The sequence below is a fragment of the Suncus etruscus genome, chromosome 20, assembly GCF_024139225.1.
Source record: "Suncus etruscus isolate mSunEtr1 chromosome 20, mSunEtr1.pri.cur, whole genome shotgun sequence".
NCBI lineage: Eukaryota > Metazoa > Chordata > Mammalia > Eulipotyphla > Soricidae > Suncus > Suncus etruscus.
Genome location: NC_064867.1, coordinates 12468613 through 12480986, shown reverse-complemented (window position 1 = coordinate 12480986; position 12374 = coordinate 12468613). Strand labels below are relative to the sequence as shown.

At 39.6% G+C, this 12374-nt stretch overlaps 1 protein-coding gene across 1 annotated transcript in view; it reads left to right on the top strand.

The window, feature by feature from the left end:
* The window catches only part of CMC1 (C-X9-C motif containing 1), an 87236-nt gene extending 79121 nt beyond the window's left edge, over positions 1 to 8115 (top strand). Inside the window, exon 5 of the mRNA XM_049766080.1 lies at positions 8106 to 8115. The gene's annotated coding sequence lies outside the window, so the exon portion shown is untranslated. The remainder of the gene's footprint in view (positions 1 to 8105) is intronic.
* The last annotated feature ends 4259 nt before the right edge of the window (positions 8116 to 12374 follow it).

The window sequence follows — 12374 nt, the reverse complement described above, 5'->3', positions numbered from 1 at the left end:
GCTAATGTGAAAGCTGGGGTAATGTTTCATTTAGAGGAAATACAGTACAGTAGTCAGCAAAAGTACACATAGACTCTAAAAATAGATTGCCTACGTCTGACTCCAACCCAACTTACAGAGTGTCTATGTGACTCTGGGCACACTCCTAACCTTTCTGCTTCAATTTCCTTATTTGCAAAGTATTAAAAATAAAGTCAACTTCCTCGCAGCCTTTATTGGGGAAAGAGGGGCATTCCCAGTAGTGCTCAGAACTTACTCCCCTCTCCATAATCAGAGATCAATCAGGTGACCATTTGGAGATAAGGGGATCAAAATGGGGCCAACCACAAGCAAGGCAATCGCCCTTCCCACTGTACTATCTCTCTGTTCCCTCATAGACATCTTAAATATATTGAATGACTTGATATCTATAATGCAGTCAAACCATAATATAAAACTCACTTGAGTTATATATTGAGTTATATTGCACAGTGCTCAGAAATCACTCCTGGCAGGCTTGGGGGACCATATGGGATGCCGAGAACCAAGCCCCGCTTCATCTTGGGTTAGCTGCATGCAAGGCAAATGCCCTGCCACTATTCTGTCGCTCCAGCCCCCCAATACATAAATTTTCAGAAACATTTTGAATGACATTATTTAAGTTTTACTGCATAATCTACAAAATATTTCCAAACCAAATGTTTGTTTATTCCTGTTTCTTTTTTGTTTTTCTTTTGGTCACTAACAGCAATGGTTACTCCCGGCTCTGCACAACAGAATCACTTCTGGAAGGCTTGGGGGACATAATGGAGTACCAGAGATCAAACCTGGATTGGTCACATGCAAGTATCCTACCACCTGCCACACTACTGCTCCAGCCCCTAGAGCTGTTTCTTAAACCTTGGTTAACTATCCCATATATGAGTGGGGTGTAAGAGTGAGTCCTAAAATGTTAAATTTACAACAATTTATTATCATTAAAATTTTAATTTACATATCTACATTAAAATTTTAATTTACATATTTTATGGGTTCCATAATTTTCTATTGGTTAAAAAGGAGTAGGGAGTTGAAAAAATTTAAGCTCTTTATTAGAAAACATTTGAGTGTACTATGACTTAAGTTCTATGCACCATATACTCTTTAAATTATCCTCCCAAATTCTATGAGTTACACATCATCTACATTTTTGTTTTGGGGCCACACGTGGCAGTTCTAAGAGCCTACTCCTGATTCTGGTCTCAGGGATCACTCCTTATCGAATTCAAGGTATTTTATGGGGTGTAGTAGATTGAACCTTGGTTGGCTGTGTATCAGGTAAACACCCTAAACTCTGTACTGTAATTTCTCCCCAGTACTGATACAATCTACATTTTATAAGCAGTATCCTATTAAATATTCATCATCACCTTAAGCCAGGAAATCCTTTATTATACTGCTTTCAAGAATGAGAAAACTAGGACCTGGAAAGGTTGTTAAGCTCAGCCAGACTAGATACTTGGTATAAAGTATAGGTGCTTGGATTTCAGAGTGAGTTATAAAAATTCTTTTCCCTCCCACTGAATCTTTTATACACAAAATTCTAGTACAAAACTAGAAATCCGTTTGTCAGTTTGTGAGTTCCTCAGATTGAAGAGGACATACTTATAATGACAATGTCACATTTTATATAACCTATTATTTTTAGGGCAAAATAAATAGATTCATTTATTTTTATATTATTATATAGGCTGCCTATTTTATTATTCACTATAAAGTTGCCCATAATATTTCTAAATATATTGAAGCATTTCTATGTAAAAAACAATCTCCAATTTTATAGTTTTATTCTTTATACTTTATATGTTATGAACCTGGTTTATAATATACTACAAAGCATAAAAATTTTCTGGTTTAAAATTTATTTAAAAAATAGCCACATATTAAAGTACCCCCACTAGAAAATCTGTTGTATTCCCATATACATTTTTATTCACTTTATAAACAACTCTAACATCTATTGTAAAAAATTTTAATTCTGTCCTTGTGAAAATAAACATGAACTCATCTAAGTATTAGAAATACCATTTGTGATATTTGTCATATTAGTCGGTATTAACTATTTCTGAAAATTAAAAGCTGAAAGGCAGCAAGGAAAAATGAGGACTGTTGTCAGCTATTTATATAATAACTATGTATCTAGGGGCTGGAGTGATAGACCAGCAGTAGGGCGCTTGCTTTGCATGCACTGACCTAGGATGGACCGCGGTTTGATCCCCTGGCATCCCATATGGTCCCCCGAGCCAGGAGCAATTTCTGAGTGCATAGCCAGGAGTAACCCCTGAACATCACCAGGTGTGGCCACAAAACAGACAAACAAACCCCCCCCCCCCAATCTAGGTATCTATATAAGGGAGATGTACATGATATCCATGGTATCCTTCATATATTATGTAGATAGATAGATATGGTATACCTATATATATTGACACATAGCTTATATATCTATACATATATACCTAGAATTATAGATATAAAGACATACATGGTATCTATGGTATCCCTGATATATTACAAAGGAGATATACAATGTGTCTAATTATGCCAGGGAGATATACATGGCATGTATCAGAATACACAAGTATAACTGCTATCAAGGTAACAATATAGGCTATATGTAGCCTTTGCTTCCCTTATTCTTTTTTCTAGGGAAATGTAAAGATAGCTGCAGGAGACTTCACAGTAAATAACAATTGTTTTATTCTTTTATTGTGATAAAATATTTCTTCTAGTAATATTCAAAATACCTACCAAAAAGCTTGAATTTCTAGGTAAATGATAAAACCTAACTGGCTATCATACTTAACTACACAAAACTTTAATATTCAATATTTGGAAAAACTTTATACTGCGTTTAATATTTTTTACTATAATTTAAATGATCTTTTTGGGGCCAGAGCCAGTGGTGTTCAGGACTTACTCCTGGTTCTGTGTTCAGGGATGGCTCTTAGTGGGCTCAGGGGACCATGGATGGTGCCGGGCTTGCGTCTGAGTATTAGTGCCCTGGCCCTAAGTTAAATTATCTTAAAATAACAAACTCATGTTCTAATTTTGTAATGACTGCACAGAGAAAAATTTATCAAAGATTAAAGACTACATATTTAAAAAAAAACAGCAGAAATTAGTTTTTAAAATTTAACATTTATGCAGTTAACTAATATGTTTGGAAGGCAACCAGAACATTACTCCAGAATGAATCCAGATAAGGCAGAACTCAATAGCAGAAGGATCAATAGCCTCAAATTCAGAAACCTGAATTCTATCTACAAGCTGCCACCTTAAAAAACCCTTTCTGAAAACTAAAATTTCCCACCAGTAAAATGAGAGCATTGAATTGCAGCAATAAGATGCTACGTAACTGTAAAGGTCGAATTTATGTGACCGCACAGGCAGAAAGAAATTTCTATTTTTGCTAGGAACTGATTCCGAGACAGTGAGTATATTTTCTCCTTTGCACAGCAAGTTGGTGAGAAAATTATTATCAAAATCACACGGGAGTAAACAACATCTAGGATTTAGATCAAAGACAACTTAAGATTTTTCATCCAATATTTTCTTCAGAAATAAATCATGTTCAGAAAGTTCCATTATCTTTTTTTCTTTTGGCAGAGTACAGAGGGGTAGCACTGTACACCCAGTAGTGCTCACGGATCACTCCTGGAGAGGATCAGGGGACCAGAGGGTAGTTAGTGCCAGAGATCACATGAAAGATAATGTACCCAAATCCACTTCTATAGTATTTCTCAGGATCTCCTACCATCTTTCTAACTCTGAAAGCTAAGATATCCCTGTATCCATATCATACATTTAGTCAAGATGTTACTGGTAGGAGTCAGTCTTATCCTTTCACTGTTTTTTCAATAAAATAATTAAGGGAGGGGACAGAAGGATAGCACAGCGGTAGGGTATTTGCCTTGCAAGCTGCAGACCCAGGATGAATGGTGGTTCGAATCCCGGCATCCCATATGGTCCCCTGAGCATGACAGAAGCTATTTCTGAGAGCAGAGCCAGGAGTAACCCCTGAGAGCCGCAAGGTGTGACCTCCCCCCAAAAAAATTAAGGGAAAGAATGTCCTCATTAGTTAACAGTAATACAAATGGGAAAAAAGTGAGGCCAGAGCCGTGGCGGCGTAGTGGTAGGGCGTTTGCCGTGCACGTGGCTGACCCAGGACAGACCTCGGTTCAATCACCCAGCATCCCATATGGTTCCCCAAGCCAGGAGCGATTTCTGAGCACATAGCCAACAGTAACCCATGAGCGTCAACAAGTATGTTCCATAAAACAGAACAAACACACAAAGGGGGGATAAAACCTAAAAAGTGTTACCATGTTACCTTATGGCCTTTTTTCCCAAACACTCTTTAGCATTCCTACTTAGTGAATGGATGGCTCCCAAATTAGATTCACAGTACAAATTTTTATTTTATTCTGTTTTAAAGACTGGAAGAGTCAGCTCACTAAGGACATTAGCCTAGAAATCAGTTTGTATGTTTAGGGAATCAAAGTTCTCGAAGGTTAGCGGACATGAAAAGCAGGCTACTTTCTGTCACTCGGTCTACGAAAACATCTCAGTGAGCCTATTTGAAACACAGTGTTACATATACAATGTTACCTATTTCAGCTCTATTTTCTGTGTTAAGCCAAGCAGACTCAATCCAGAGTCTAAGTGCAAGAGTTTTTAAAAACTACACTGGTTCCTTATTTCCATGGTTATCAAAGAATTCGTCACATTTTAGTAAGTGTTCAGCGCTGATAATATTTAGCCAGTGTTAAGTATCTAGGGAGTGTGCAATCTGTTTTAGGGGATCTCTTCTTAATGACTCATACAATGTAAGGCAAGAATTTCCTCTTATCAGAACTAACAAATCAGGGGTGCCAGGAAAACCGACCAGTTACCCCCAAGTCTTTAGTTCCTTAGAGAAGCAGCATCCTATATATATGATATATGTATATCATATATATACACATATATGTATATATATGTATATATATAAAAGGAAAAGCTACTTATTTAGCCTTCCAATCACCCAATTGAGTTTACAGGAGGGTGGGGGGGAAGGAAAAGAAAGAGCACTCAAAGAGCAGGTGAAAAGGTTCTTATTGTTCTTCCTCGCTGTCAGTTTCATTTCCAGTACAGTGTGCTGACTCACCAAAAGCTTTCCTCCCTAAGGAGAGAGAAAGCGAGACAGAGACAGAGAGAAGAGAGATCCTTAGCATTTCCCTGCACTCCGAAGCCCCAGGGGACGGAGGCCATGTGGGGCGGGGCGTGTGGAGAAGGAACTGGAGCTCCCCAGTCCTTGCCCCCGTGCAGCGGGAGATGCCAACAGCTGGAAGGAGAAAAGGGGCGCTTCCCCAGACCGGGGGGCGTCCAGCGAGGGTCCGCTCCAGCCCTCCACGCCCTCGATCTGCCAGTGTCGGGGCTCCGGTGGGCACCTCCCTTGGAGAAGAGCTGGGGTGCAACCCGTCAAAAACGCGGGGTGCATGGGAGTCCCCTGCACGGGCACGGGCAGCGCCTCGATGAGCGGGAGGCAAAGGCCACCTGGGGCGCCCCGGAAACGGGGAGGCCCCGAGAAGCATCTAGAAGCCGGGACGCGCCTCCTCGCAGCGGCGGGACGGCGCGCACCCCCTTCCCTTCCCTCCCCGGCCCCGCGACCCTCCGCTCACCCTCCGCGCAGGCCCCGGGCCGCCGCGTCCGGGTCCACCTGGGGCGCGATCCGGCGGGGTCGCCGGGGGGTCACCGCGGGCTTCCGGTTTCCTCGAAGCCGCCGCCGCCGCCGCCGCTGCCCCGGCCGGGCCCCCGCGGGGGGGTTCCCATGTTCCGTCGGCGGCTTCCGGGAGGGACCGAGCCGAGGCGAGCCGGGCCGGGCGCTCCGCCTCCACCGCCCCCCCCCCGCGAGGACCCCCTGCCCCGACCACGCGCGCACGCGCCCGGCGGAGGAAGCGAAGCTGCCCCGAGTGGCGGAGCGCGCCGCACGCCGGAAGCGGGCTGGCGGGGGGCGGGTCTTCGGGAGGCGGGACCGGAAGTCGAGCGGGGAAGGCGGAGCGGCGGAGGAGGCGGAGACGGAGGCGGAGGCGGAGGCGGAGGCGGAGTCCCGCGGGGTAAGAGGCCGGCCCCGGAGTTCCCCCTCACGCCTTTCCCCATCGCGGGGTTCCCTCAGCCTTCCGAGTCGGCGTGGAAGCCTGACGTGGGCGGGGAGGAGGCGGCTCACGCGCGACACCCACACATGCAACACACACACACACACACACACACCCACCACCATGATATCAGCTTGCAAATACGTTTGTATTTATCTTTTTTGTCACTGCACCCTGCATATTTCTGCCTATATTTATTTATTTTTACTGCATTTTTTTTTTTTTAGATTTTTATTGTGCCTGAAGTGAATGGCAAATCTTTCATAGTGATATTTAAGATACATAGTAACCATGAGTCAGGGGCATCCCCACCCCCAGGAACCAAACTCCCCCCCCTGGGAAATTCCGAACACCTCCCTAGCACCACTTGACTGCCCATTTTTACATGGAAACCAGATCACCACACAACTCAGGAAAATCCTTCCTGGGAGAAGGCCAGAGGAGCTCTCAGTGTTGACCTCTAGTCGCAGCTCTGGTGGGTGTGACCCGAGCCCAGTGGGATGAGGACCAGTAAGCAGAATAGTTGGGCGAGGGCAGTGGTTCTCAAAGACTGGGGTGCACCCCCCCCCGGGGTTTGACCTCGGCAAACACAGTCACAACAAGCTAAGCCCCATATTTATGTCTCTGCTCTTTGTCTCTGGAGCTGAGACTTTCTGTGTCCTGCTTCAAACCCTTTCTTCGAAAAGCTATGCATTGCAAAACGTGCTCATTGTATCAGTAATCCAGACATCACCTTTGATTAAAAAATCAGCTCAAGTTATTTTTATATATTTATGTTTTGCAGGTTAAAGATTTTTTTTAATAAAGATACTATTTACAGTCGCCCGGGGGACGCAAAAATGTTTTCTTCTTCCTAGGGGGGCATGCCAGAAAATAATTGAGAAGCACTGGTCTAGGGGAAAGATGAAGCCCAATTAGAATCTTCAGAAATAAGAGTGTAGCAAGGCAATTCTTTGCAGGAAGGGAAAATAGGGTGTGTTTTGGCCACACTCAGCAGGTTTACTTAATGCTGGCTCTGTGCTCAGATGTCAGTCCTGTTGGTGCTGGCAAGATGGTTTGCAAAGCAAGCACTTTCATCTTTGCTTTACCGTTTGTTTTGGCGTCACACCCACACTGCTCAGGGCTTACTCCTTGCTCTGTGCTCAGGGGAACACGGAATCTTAGCCCTATGGTAGGAAAGTGTCGTACTCTCTTCAGATTATAGTATATTCTTAGGTGTGTGCATTTTAATGGTAGTAAAAGAGTTAGAGACAGAACTGATCTGTTTTCCCTTCCTGCAAACAATTGCCTTGCTACACTCTTATTTCTGAAGATTCTAATTGGGCTTCATCTTTCCCCTAGCCCAGTGCTTCTCAATTAATCTGTTTCTGGTTATGTCTCATCTCACACACACACACACACACACACACACACACACACACACACACACACACACACACACACAGAAGCATACCAGTAATGCACAAAACACACGCAAATGTTAACCACTGAATGTTTTTTTATTAGTGTATCTAAGTATGAGTATTCTGAAGCAGCATTTTGTAAACTTGGCAACGCATGAAGAAAGTTGATTTAAGCCATAACAATAAAAATAGGGACCAGAGAAGTATTACAGCGAGTAAGCCACTGCATTTACCTTGCACACAGCCAATCCAGGTTTATTCCTTGGTACCCAAATGATACTCCCTTAGTCCCTCCAGGAGTGATGCTTGAGCACTGCCAGGAGATGATCCTAAGAATTGTCAGGTGTGGCCCCTAAAACAAAAATAGCCATTAACAAGAATAAAAATTAAAAACCTGAACACTGTTTCTAGCAATAATAATAACAAATGCTTGGTCATAGCCTAACTGGGGATAAAGGAAGGCACTACCCATTTTTATGCAATATATTTCCCAAAACGTTGACTTCTGAAATTTTGTAACAATCATGATTTGTAATGTTCTAGTAATCTAATGGAATTATTAATAAAAAGTTTTAGGACTTACATTCTTGGGTACTTTTTCAATATTGTTATTGCAGGGTAAATGAATTTGTTCACTCTTAAATATTTTTAAGCGCAAAATATGTTGTTCAAGGAGAAAATAAATGATACCTAGTTTCTAACTCAAAATGAACTTGTTCATATTTTTCAAGTGAGTAGAATACCTGCAAACAACTTATATAGACATTTCATTAAAAATAATATAAGCTACTGCTTCTGGTAGTTGACTTAATGCTGAATATATAATCTGTGCTTCATGGATATTCTTGGCATGAGATGTTTTGTAGACTTAGCTTTTATATATAGAAACAGCATTCATTTTTAAAAAATCTTTAAAAAATAAGACATGGATGTTTCCAGCTAATTTGTATAAGTATTACTATGATTTTATTTGTGGAGAGAAAAAAAACCTGGCTTTAAGGAAAAGAGAAGAGATCTTAGGGAAAATTTTTAGTCACCTTGGTACCAGAATATTTCATAGATATTACTTGCTAAAAATAAATCTGTAATAACAAGTCTCTGAAATATTAAATGTCTTTCACCTTTACAAAACCTGGGAATCACATTTTCTAGCAGAAAAAAACTATAATAGATAAATTCTCTAAGATGCTTCATTAGGTATGCATATATGATGAGACATATTTATGAATATTTCTTTAAGGACCAGGAATTGTTCATTTACCTCACACACTAGGTTATGGAAATTCCAACCTATCTTTTTCCTTACAAAGCACAGATTTCTTCTTTTTAAATAACGATTCCTATCTGCTCTCTCATGCTGCTACAATCTTAAGCTCCAAACATGTCAGGGCATTGGGACTTTTAAAGCTTTTAGAGCATGGTGGTCAGGGTCACCACTTGGCCAAGTCAATATGTCCATATGTACCAAACTGCAGAACAAGGAACTTGATTGAGGCTCCATACTTGGTCAAGTTTGTTTCCTGATTGCCAGAGTTTCACATCTCCAAAGAGTGGGTCTTTGCCAAGTTTAATGCACATGAGTTTCAACATTCGGTGACTGAGAATACCTCATCCCAGATGACTGTGGTGCCAACTATATACCAAATTGTGGGCTTGTAGATAAATGGCAGGCACTGTATTCTTAAGAGCCTGGGAACTGCCCCCATCCAGTCTCTGCTTCCCACCCCATCACTAAACCACCTACCCCACCCAACATAATAAACCTTGCCTCTTAACAAAATAAAACCAGAATTAATACTTATTTTTTTAAACATTGTTATGATTTTGGTCACTTCCTATAAATACATTTTGATTTATTTTTGCCTTTTTGGGGGGGTTGCTCATCTGGCAGTTTTTGAGCTACTGCATTGAGGAATCATTCCAGGCAGGCTCTTGGGACCATATGGAATGCCAGGAATTAAACCTGGATTAGCTGCATACAAGGCAAGAGCCTTACAAGTTTTGCTATCTCTCTAGCTTTTTGTTTTGGTTTTGGGCCACACCCACACTTCTTTTTTTTTTTTTTTTTTTTTTTTTTTTTAGTTTTTGGGTTACACCCGACGGTGCTCAGGGGTTACTCCTGGCTGTCTGCTCAGAAATAGCTCCTGGCAGGCACGGGGGACCATATGGGACACTGGGATTCGAACCAACCACCTTAGGTCCTGGATCGGCTGCTTGCAAGGCAAACGCCGCTGTGCTATCTCTCCGGCCCCCCCTCACTTTTTTTTTTAATGCCAAAAATCAAACCTAGGGTCTCATGCAAGGTATATACTCTATCACTGAGCTTTAATCTTAGCCTGGGAACGAAGGGGTGTACAGAAGACAAAGTAGACTTTTAGAAAATGTATTGCTTCAACCATAAAATATAAATCATAAATTTATGTTCATAAGATTATATGAAGTAAAATTACACAGACCTAACTGGAAGATTTTAGAAGATATCTCTCATTAGCCAGTAGAATAAAACATGAAGAGAATAAAAAATTGATATAAAATTACTAACATTCCCATTAGAATATTTATTGTCCAAAACAAACACAATTAATCAAAAAGCTTTAAATTAATAAATCTGAAAAAATCCTGAAGAGCCCAATAAATCTTAAAAGCAAAGTTAGTCACTTCACATTTACTGATCTCACTACAAAATTGTAGAAATAAAACAGTATGGTGACAATGTTAAAAAAAATACTATTTACTATTTGAATATATATAGAAATAAAATATTAGAAACAGCTACACCTTAAAGAATTAGAAAAGAACAAATTAAAATAAGAGGAAACCAACTGAAATCATTTAAATTTAAAATAATATATAAATAAAAATAGAACTCAAAGTTGGTTCTTCACAAAGATTAAATAGATTAATGAATTGGGGTGGAGAAAAAGAAGGTGAGAGTACAAAAGTCAGAAATTAAAGAAGTGACATTACAAATTCTATTGAGATTCAAAGGATAATGAAGGAATGCTATGGAAAATCATCCAAAAAATCTGATAGTGTGAAAGGAATAATTCCTTGAAAAGCTCTTAGGTCTCACACAGAGGAATTCATTTGAACAGATCTGCATTTTTAAGGAAATAGTGCTTATGAACATATATATGTATTTATGTAATGTACTAAGTTTTTATGCCTCATTTATGAAATGTCAATATGTATAGATTGATTATATTATAATATATTTTAAGAAACAATCTTGTACTGGAAATTGTAAAATGGTATGGAAAACTATGACTATGACTACAGAAAGGTATATAAATTTCTTTTTCTTTTCTTTTTTTTTGTTTGTTTTTGGACCACACCTGGCGGTTCTCAAGGATTACTCCTGGCTATCTGCTCAGAAATAGCTCCTGGCAGGCACGGGGGACCATATGGGATGCCGGGATTTGAACCAACCACCTTAGGTCCTGGGTCAGCTGTTTGCAAGGCAAACACCGCTGTGCTATCTTTCCAGCCCTAAATTTCTTTTTAAATTATAAATCAAGGGGCCAGAGAGATAAAATGAAGATAGGGTATCTGCCTTGCATGTAGAAGGGCAGTATTTCGAATTCCAGCATCCCATATGGTCCCCTGAGCCTGCCAGGAGCAATTTCTGAGCATAGAGCCTGGAGTAACCCCTGAGTGCTGCTGGGTGTGACCCAAAAACCAAAAAAAAAAAAAAAAGTATGTCCATTTTTCCTTATAATTACATTTATAATCAATTCAAGCATAACATGATTTTAGTTTTAAGGTTTAAAATATATTTACTTCTTTTTGTTTTTCTTTTTGTTTGTTTTTTCTTTTTTTTTTTGTCTTTATTTGGTTTTGAGCCACACCCGGCAGCACTAAGGTATTAATCCTGGGTCTGCATTCAGAAATCATTCCTGGCAGGCTAAAAGGACCATATGAAATTGCCTGGGATTAAACCCAGGTAGGCCACATACAAGGCAGATGCCATCACTGTGCTACCGTTCAGGCCCCAAAACATATTTACTTCTTAATTACGTATTTAGACTGCTCAGTAAAGTTAAAAGTAAAGATTAGAGTATTTTTCTAATATTGAAGTCATTAGGTAATGAGTTTTTGTGTTTTATTAGAGATTATTTTAGAGATCTTTGATTTTTGTTTTAGAGATCTTTGATTTCTTTGCAGACTAAGAATCCAGCTGAGAATATTTTTATTCTCAGTGTGACATTTAATTTGCAAATTTAGATGTGTTATATTGAAGCATTTTATTTTGTATTATGTAATTTAAATTTATCTCCATTTACATTTAATATTCTAATGTTCTTTAGTGAAAGATTTCTCTTAATATCTGTGTAATGACTCGAGATAATTTTGTAATTACTATACACAGAGTAAGAAAGTTATCACTGTTTATTAGAATTAGAACATCTATTTCTATAATGAGGAAAAATGTCATTATATGAATCATTTTGAATGACAAGTTGAAATGCTATAATTAGTTCAACTTGTGATTCATTTTTTTTTATCATCCCTCCACTCCCTGTGAACTTAATTTTACATTTTGTGGTTTAAATAAAGTGGTCAACTTTAATGGAGACTGTTTTGAAGAAAATGACTTGAAAGCCAATCAACTGTGACTTCTGTAATAGTATAACTTGATGTCAATTGAAATGAAGACATAAAAGATGTCTTAAATAACTGACTTGATCTAAAACATAGTACCTTATTGATACTGTGATTATAATTCTCCATTTATGACATCATTTAATAAATGGAAAAAGTTATTTTTTTGTTGGGACTGTTTAACACTTATAAATATTAATATAGTGATATTGGG